At 53.3% G+C, this 8379-nt stretch overlaps 1 long non-coding RNA gene across 1 annotated transcript; it reads right to left on the bottom strand.

The window, feature by feature from the left end:
- Positions 1-1765: 1765 nt before the first annotated feature.
- Positions 1766-8379, bottom strand: LOC130158715 (uncharacterized). Its single transcript, XR_008825465.1, has 2 exons — positions 8093-8379; positions 1766-2921 (listed from the first exon to the last, which is right to left on the bottom strand). It is a non-coding gene; the product is annotated as an uncharacterized LOC130158715 (long non-coding RNA).

Genomic DNA, 8379 nt, shown 5'->3' with positions numbered 1-8379 from the left:
TCTCTCCTTCCTTTGCCATTGCCTCCAAAATTGTTTTGTCAAGTAAATTGCTGGCATGAGGTAGACGTGCCTGGAAGACATGTGGCTGGTGAATCAGCTCAAAAATGCAAAAAGGTGAGCATTAAAAACGGGCTGCCTCCTACTTCAACCCTATCATAAATCATGAGTAGTAGCAATGTACCAAATGCACTCAGGGTGCTCAGGATAAAGGAAAGATGCAGTCACTGGCAGAGGAGCTTCCCATCTAATTTTAACCATGACACAATCAGCGACAGTGGCAAATAGGGGGGAGGGAGAAAAGGGGCAAGGGAGGATAAGGGTGACAATAATGAGATTACACGGTCACTTAGGTTCATTCTGTGTATGTCTTTGTGGCACTGCTGGTCCATTATGATCGCAATGGGTGGAGGAATGACTAAGGCAGAGGAATCGGAGCAAAAAGCATAGCAATGGGGCAAGCGGAAGAAAAAACAAACACATTTTTGTGCAATTTGACTTAACCAGCAATACTTCACTCTCGAGCTGAGTGGACAGGTGAAGCAGGTGGGCACGGGATTGGGAACCTGGATATTTTTTCCTTCAGGTGCATAACCAGTATCAGTTTGGATTCCCAAAGATTTATTTCCCAACTCACAGCACTTTATACCTGGCCTTACATGTCTACAGCTGAAAAAAGGCTGATCTCAAAATGCACCCGATTGTTCGTTATCCTTAAGTCGAGTTGTTCCCTTCATTGAACAGTTTGCACAGCTCTTTCACCGCCTTGTACACTACCATACACTTGGAGCCACAAAAATAGCTGGTGATGTAAAAGGTTTTGAAACTCTGGATGGGAAGAGCTGCTTCTGCCATAAATGGCCAAGCCCTGAGCCAGCCGCGCAGAGCACCTCCTGCTGATAGCGCCGCTCCCTCGCTCTCACCATCTCTGTCCCGGTGAGGTGTGGCACATCCCAGGTCAAAGGCCTGATTTAATCTCTGCCGCCGCTTTCTCCCTGCCAAGGAGAAAGGCACTGGGCTCTGCCCTGCGCACTGCCCCAGGAGGGTTTGCCCTCTCTCAGCAAAACAAACCTCCCAAATGAGCATCTGGGCAGGATTTGATTGCTGCCAGAGCAGCTCTGTGCTCTTGATGGACTCAGCTGCTCTATGCCATGCCCGCAGCCAGCAACAATAAAGTAGGCTTTTATTAAACTAACCTGCTAAAACACAGATCCTGCAGAGATGTTCGGGGAACGGACAGATGGCACAAGCAAGGGCCAGGAAAAATTGCAATCCCCATCTCACCAATGTGAGAGACGGATCCTGCCCCGTGCTGCGTCCAGCAGGGAGGCAGGCGAGAGGGCAGGCAGCGCCCTGCCCTGCAGAGCCAGCCCTGAGAGGTGACAGAGGAGCATTCCCAAGCTCTGGAGGGAGTGAGGCATCTGGAGGATCTCCTAGGGTTGCTAGCGTGGGACTGCACCACCTCCCCACCAGCCAAAGCCTCCCCACCCCAGCCACGGCGTGGACACTGCCCAGCTGCTGCTGCTGCCTCTCCTCTCGCAGGCTGTCCGTGCTGTCATTATCGATCGTCTCGCTGCTGTGACTCACCGTCTCTGCCCGAGCTGTAAACCAGGCTCCTCTGCCAGGAAGCCTGCAGTAGGCTGCTGAGCGAAGGCAGCAGGAGTAGCCTGGATTTCACCTAAGTTTCCGTCTAGCTGGGCGTATCATTTGCATAAATACATGCAAAACCAGCTTAAGACCTGGTGTCATTTCTTCTCCACCTCCTCCAGCAGTTTTGCTAATCTTTTATTGTGCCTTATGTTGTTCAGCATGTAAGCTGCAGGGTAGGGACCGGCTCCTCGGGGCTCGCGTGGCTGCCGGAGCACTGGGGGCTGCTCTCGCATGCAGCTCTTTCAAGGGGGTCCTGTCATACCGGCCACATAACCATCACAACAACTTTTGATTTCAGCTCCGTCACATTACACTGAAATATGTCTTATGGGTTGGATGCATTCACCTGGCCTAGACTCCTAATTTTGGGGCTGTTTCAGGCAGTACAACCTGCAGAGATACTTTTCTTCTTTGCCAGGCTTTTCCTGCCAACGTAGAGATGACTCAGAGGAAAATTCTGAGCACTTTTCTCAGAAATTTCTCATTTTCTGTCATCTGTCAGCTTTTAGCTGTTACTTTAGTAGCAACAAAAGGCATGCTGGCACTTAAAAAAGGTAAAGGACATTTTCCAAAGCAATTACTGACTTCGGGGCAGAAATGGGGCTATACTGAATTACAATTGATACAACAAGGAGGTTACTGGGATTTCTGGGAGGAGAAGCATTTCTCTTTGGTCCTCAGGCATGGTACCAGATCACCAGCCATTTAGAAAAGCTTGGCCCGGGAGCTGATTGCTGCTGATGAGCAGCACTGCAGGTGAAGATGCTGTTGTTACACCCTGCCACGCTCGCAGCCTGCAGCCCCTCGCCTCCGCGCCAGCCCTCCCTCCTGGTTATGCCCTCTGATCCTGCATCTCCTGCCTGCAAGATCAGCACCCCATACCGGGGCTGGCAAGTGGCTTTCCAAGTGGCGACAAGTCATGTGAGGACATCACTGGTGCAGCCAGAAAGCTGGTTTCATAGGTTGTTCCTCTTTCCATTTTCTCCAAATGTTGAGCTATCTCCTCATTGCCCTTCATGGTCCGAACTAATATCATCTGTACCGCAGTGCCTGGGAAGTGCCTTCAGCTATCGCTCACCATATCTGCCTTGGGCTCCTGCCGAGCTGCAGCTCCATGACTCCACGAGTGGCTCATCCTTCACACACATGACATGATGCCAGCGCGGTACGCTCTCCTTGGGTACCAGCTTCCATGGGTTTCTGCAAAGCTGAGAGGACAGGGCTGTCCTCAGGCTTGACCTTGTCAAATCACCCACACACGTGACAGCCTCTCCCTAGAAACAGATATACATACATATTTTGAAGTTTCTAGCCAACGTTGTAGTAGAGTAAAACTGAAAATGCAACTCCTTAAGGCTCAAAAGCCAGAAGGCAACAGTGAACACATAAACCAAACCTGTTGCTTTAAACCCCAAATGAAAAGAAAGGAGGGGGGAAGGTAAGTACACTATCAAAATATACTTTTGAGATTTGTGAAAATAAAGCAATTTTAAACTGACATCTAACAGAAGAGTTCCCATTCACTTTTAAAATTCCATAGGTTTTCCTTTTTTTATCATATTCCTGCACCATTTGCAATTCAAATGCTACAGAAATGTGCAAACTTGTGCACGAAATGCACTAGCAGAATGAAGCCACCAGCAATTAATTAGAGTGAAACCCTCTGCTTTACTCCCATTGGAGAGAAAGAGAGAAAATGTGACATTCAATCCAAATGGGATATTGATAAAATACTTTAATATGATGTTGATCTTAATAAGAAAACCTATTTCTTTCTTCTTTTTAATAAATTACTTCTCAGTTGACAATTTTCTTGTAGCAAAGTGACAAGTATTATGCCAAATTGTTAACTCCTCCATGCAAACTCCAGCGCTGAGGTCATTAAAGCATGCTGAATCCCTGGATGGGAGCTACCAGGTTGTATGATGACCTGAGACCACTACAACCACGGTGTGGTCTCATTTTCAGCCCTGGGACAGGCGTTGTCACCGAGATGGCTGAGTGCCTTGCCTTGCTGGCACAACCTGGGTGCCTTGGTTGGGTGATGTGGGGACATTTCTGCTGAAATACTGGTGCCTCATTCCTGGGGCAAGCCAGGCCATCCCTCCTGGTGGGGATGGGAGCACACACACATAAAGCAGGTTCTGGCAGTGCTCATGGCCCATGGGAGCTACATTTCCCAGGTGGCCAATGCCACCATCACCAACTGCTGCAGGGTGGCATATCCGCACGGCACAGCCCCGTTCCCCATGCCAACGGCACTCGCTTTCCCACCCATCACTTCTCTCCAGCCACAGCTGAGGATGTGTCCACTCAGTAATGTCACTGCAGGGTCCGCGTGCCAGGCACACATCCCCAGATGGCCACACTGCACATGGCTCTCAGGAGGGTGGAGGCAGGTCATGGGCCGAGATGCTTCTGGAGGAGATCAACCTGAGGCTGGAGGGAAAGGCTTTCCAGGAAAGTGCATCGGCAGAGTTGCGAGCAATGGCCAGCCAGGCAGAGCTTCCCCTCAGGCTGCATTTGCAAAAAGCTAACAAAATGGTCTGCGAAGCAAGAACACAGCGAGCTCATTACGAGACACTTATCAGCCTTCCTGGCAAGGGAGGCCAACGGTGCAAAGCTGCGTGCCCTCCGTGCCAGAGCTTGTCAGCTCCCCTGTAAACTACACCTGGCCACTTGGAAGCAATCCAGGCACCAGTGAGGGTCTTCACAACACCCTGGAAAGCTGCAGCCTGAGTAACGTGTGGCATCTGTCAGCATCATCCAAGGGAGCTGAAGCAGTGGCCCTCAAAGGCTGGCTGCTCCAGGAGCCTGGCACGGCAGCCAAAGGGTTAAAGTGCTTGGACAGGGAAGGTCCTTGGAGGAGAAAAGCACCAAAACTGCTTAATTAGAGTATTCAAATTGGATGGAGTTGCAAAGCAGTTAATTTCTCAACTTGAAAAAAACCAGAATTCATATTTGCCAGCCAAGATCAGAAGCAGCGGGGGCTGTCGACAGCCTCGCTGGGGCTCCCTGTGCTGGGGAGGACTCCAGAGGTCTCTGCCACAATTGCCTGCGGTCTTTAGCATTTAGTTCTGCAGTTTATGAACTTGCTCAAGTTCATTTTGTGGATAAAAGCCAGTGATCCAAACTCCAGCTGTATCTCTGTCTTCAGTAGCACAGGGCTGCTGGCCGGTTTGGTATTGCAGAAAGGCACTTCGGTGTTTCAAATAATTTCCTAATTTGCACAGTCTGGAGAGGATCAAACCTGTGGCTGGTGAAAGCGAGCATGGCTCTGATGGGGCTGGTGCTCTTTCCCAGCCCCTGAGGCAGCCAGCCACCTCACTGTCCTTGCACGGATGGACAAACAAACAGAACCCAACACGAAGGGAGCTGCCACTCATGCCAAGGGTCCACTGCCTCATTCATCCATGGCCACGGGCATCTTGGCATCAGCAGCCTGAGTGAGCCCAGCTGTGCCGGTGCTGGGGAGAGGATGCTCTTGCCTATGCCTTGTGCCACGGCGTACCCGAGGCAGCTCCAGTGTGGGGATGTGGACTCAGGATGCTGTGGGGAGAGTGCCGAGGCTCATCCCTGCGCTAGTCCTCATCCACGGGCTGGTAGCTCTCGTCACTCTGGTCCATCTGCCTCATTCTTCAGGCTCTTCTCATCTCCTGCTTTTTGCTTTTCTAATCTTTCCCCAATATTTAATCCCATGCCAAATTCTTTCCCATCCTCTTAAAATTCTGCAAGTCTCTTAATTCTTTTTTTTCTTCTTTTTTTTTTTAAGCTTGGCTGTGTAATTGCAAAGCGTCTTGAATCCCTCTGTGTTTGGTCTTCATACCTTGTGCCACCACTATGTTCCAATCACTTAAACATGAGGTTTTTGCATATTGTGCTTGTTGACGCAAATTCTTGCATGTTCCCTAGAAAGAAATTCATCCTTCATTATCCAGTGCTTTGCAGTGAATGAGAAGGGACGTCACAGCAGCAGCAGAGGCAGCAGCTGAGGGTCCCCACCCTGCGCCACATCTCAAAGCAATGATGATGTCTGAGCTGAGCTGGGGTTTCTTTCCTGGCAGTATCTTGTTGCTCTTCAACGGCTGTGAGTGAAAGGCTTTGACACCCTCCATCAGCGCCGCACCAGGCTGCGTGGCTCTGTGGGGTCCCCTGTTGCCCTCCCGCTGGCGAGGCGGCTGTCACCTCCCTGGCATCACCCACGAGTCTCAGCACAATGGGAAGAGGGAGAAAAAAACCATGTCCCCGTTCACAGAGACGTTGCGCACAGAGAACAGAGAAAATCAATCTCTGGCTGCTGAGCCTCTGACACTTTGTGTTGCTGAAAGGAATAATCAAGCCCAGCCCTGGGGAAGACAAAGATGGAAAGCAAAAAATAAAGCTTTCCCCATCAGGATGATTTCTATCTGGGGTTGGGGTCCTCCCCAGGGATTCCAGAGGTGGTTTTGGGAGAGGATGCGCTGGGGCTCTTATGCTCCTGGAGCTGATTCAGAGGCAGATTGTGAGGATCCTGCAAAATTTTGCTTTTCCTGCTCAGTCGGCAGGTCTAGAGGGAAAGGGAAGAGGGAGGGTGGCTGCCAGGGCTCCTGGCTGAGTCCTAGCCGTGGGGCTGCCATGTGCACTCACACTGGGCTTGCCCAGGGGACATGGCTTGAGCCACAATGTGTCTCCTGTCCTTGCAACAGCCAGAGCCTGGTGCAATAGCCTGGCTTCCTCCTGGCCGGGTCGGGGTTAGGAGGTGAGGAGCAAAGAGCCAAAGTGCTGCTCGTGGGGCAGAGCAGGGAGAGAAGGCACTCGAAGGCTCCTTGCCCACCTGCTAATGTGAGCCAAGGGCTGAGCTTCGCCCTCCACAAAAGCGTGGGACGTTTGCCACAGATACCATCAGCAGCTCAAAATCTGCATCTAATACTCCATTGCCCCAATGATTACCGGATTAAAGGAAAAACCCCACGCTGAAAAGGGGAGTCCAGAGGCTCCACCTGCTGCCAGTAGCACACCTTGAGCTGGCCCAGCCCCAGCTTCAGCTTCTTGCAGCCCAGGGGACACACGTTTCACTGGGTGGTCCCCCTGCCCCATCCTTGCCAAGCTGTCTGACAGCGGTAGGCAGAGCTGTGGCAGTGCCAGGCACCTGCAAGCAGGGGTATGGGGGGACCACTGCGTCCCTAGGCTGGACCAGGGGAGCGGAGCTGTCACCCCACCCCAGCTGCTGGGAGGATGCTCCATCATTTGGTGTCCTACAGAAGATGCAGGTTGATGAGGCTGGAGGTGGGGAGAGGCAGAGGGAGAATCAAGGTGGGTCGGGCTTGAGCAGATCTCTCCCTGCTTCTGCCTGTGTGCTGCAGCCCTGTGCCAGGACCGGCCGGGCGGGCTGGCGGGCTGGCAGGCTGGCGGTGGGCGTTCGTGACTCATTATCCCTGATCAGCATCCGATGACACATTTACTGCCAGCAGGACGGGCCCCCTGCCAGCACGGCAGCCCCAGAGCCTAACGGGAGGGCGGCTGGGCTCTGCCAGCGGCTGTGCTGATGCAGGCAGGCTGGGAGGTCACCGCCGGCACCCCTGGGACGCACAACCCCGTGGGCACCCCTGGCGGGGTCGGTAATGGGGGCAGACCATGTCCCCCTGCCCTGGCAGCAGGTGCCCCGGTGCTCGGGGTGGCTGCGGCGTGAGAGCCGTGCAGGCAGCGCAGGCAGAGGTGGGACCCGCTCAGGGCCAAGCGTGGCAGGTCGCAGAGCCAGCCCAGCACCCTCACCTCCCACAGCACCCACCCTGCTCGCCCCAGCATCCTGGCTCGTGGCGCCAGGCCCACAACGATAAATGCCTTTAAAGCATTCTTTATTAAGTGAGAAATCTGACTCCGCTCCCCATGCCAAGCCCTAATGCAGTGCAGACCTAAATACAGCACTAATGCGAAAGCTTAAAGGATTTCCCATAATTGAGCAAAGCTGGCAGAGGGGCAAGAGCCTCATGGGGAAAACTGCAGCCCACCTCCCTCCCCCCAGCACAGGCCACCCTCTGCCCAACCCTGCTGGTCCAAATCTGACCAGAGCCCCACCCTTGGGCTGCATGATGTGGGGAATCAAAAAGTCTTCCAAGGCCTCATCCTGCCCAGCCCAGAGCCCCAAGTTGCCCTCATTACCCTCTGCAACATCCCCTTGATTTACACAATAGCACAAGTAGCATCACCACGTGTGAATTCCCACCTCCCCATGTCACCCCTGTCCTCCCACGGCAGGTGCTGCCGGGGCCCTGCCTGCCCCGAGCCCCCGCTGCGGGGCACCACAGGGCTGGGGGGAGCAGGACCGGGCACACACAGCTCCCAAAGCCCAGAGGATGCTCAGGAGTTGGGGAGCAGCTGAGGGAGCACCCACTCCTCCCGCACACCCGAAGTCATCGGGTTGGGGTAGTTGCCAGCACCCTGCACCCCAACAAATACACGGACTTACCTTTGCACTACCCCCACCTCGGCACTGCTGCACACTGGCTCTGAGAACAGCGATGGCTGAACGAGAACGCCCCATGCCTCCTTACCAGCACAGCAGTGTGACCCTCGGGCAGGATCACCCCCGCAAGGCCAGGTGGCCAGTGGCTTTGATCCAGGCTTGTGCTTCTGCAGGGGAAAGCAAACAGTATTTTTCATCAACAGGAGTTTTGTGCAAGTTTTTCAAATTCATTGCGAGCCCCTGTGCTTTGGCACAGATGCGTGCACCCCCAAACACCACACAGTGCCCCT

Source organism: Falco biarmicus, chromosome 14, assembly GCF_023638135.1.
Source record: "Falco biarmicus isolate bFalBia1 chromosome 14, bFalBia1.pri, whole genome shotgun sequence".
Lineage (NCBI taxonomy): Eukaryota > Metazoa > Chordata > Aves > Falconiformes > Falconidae > Falco > Falco biarmicus.
This window is presented reverse-complemented; position numbering and strand designations above follow the sequence as displayed.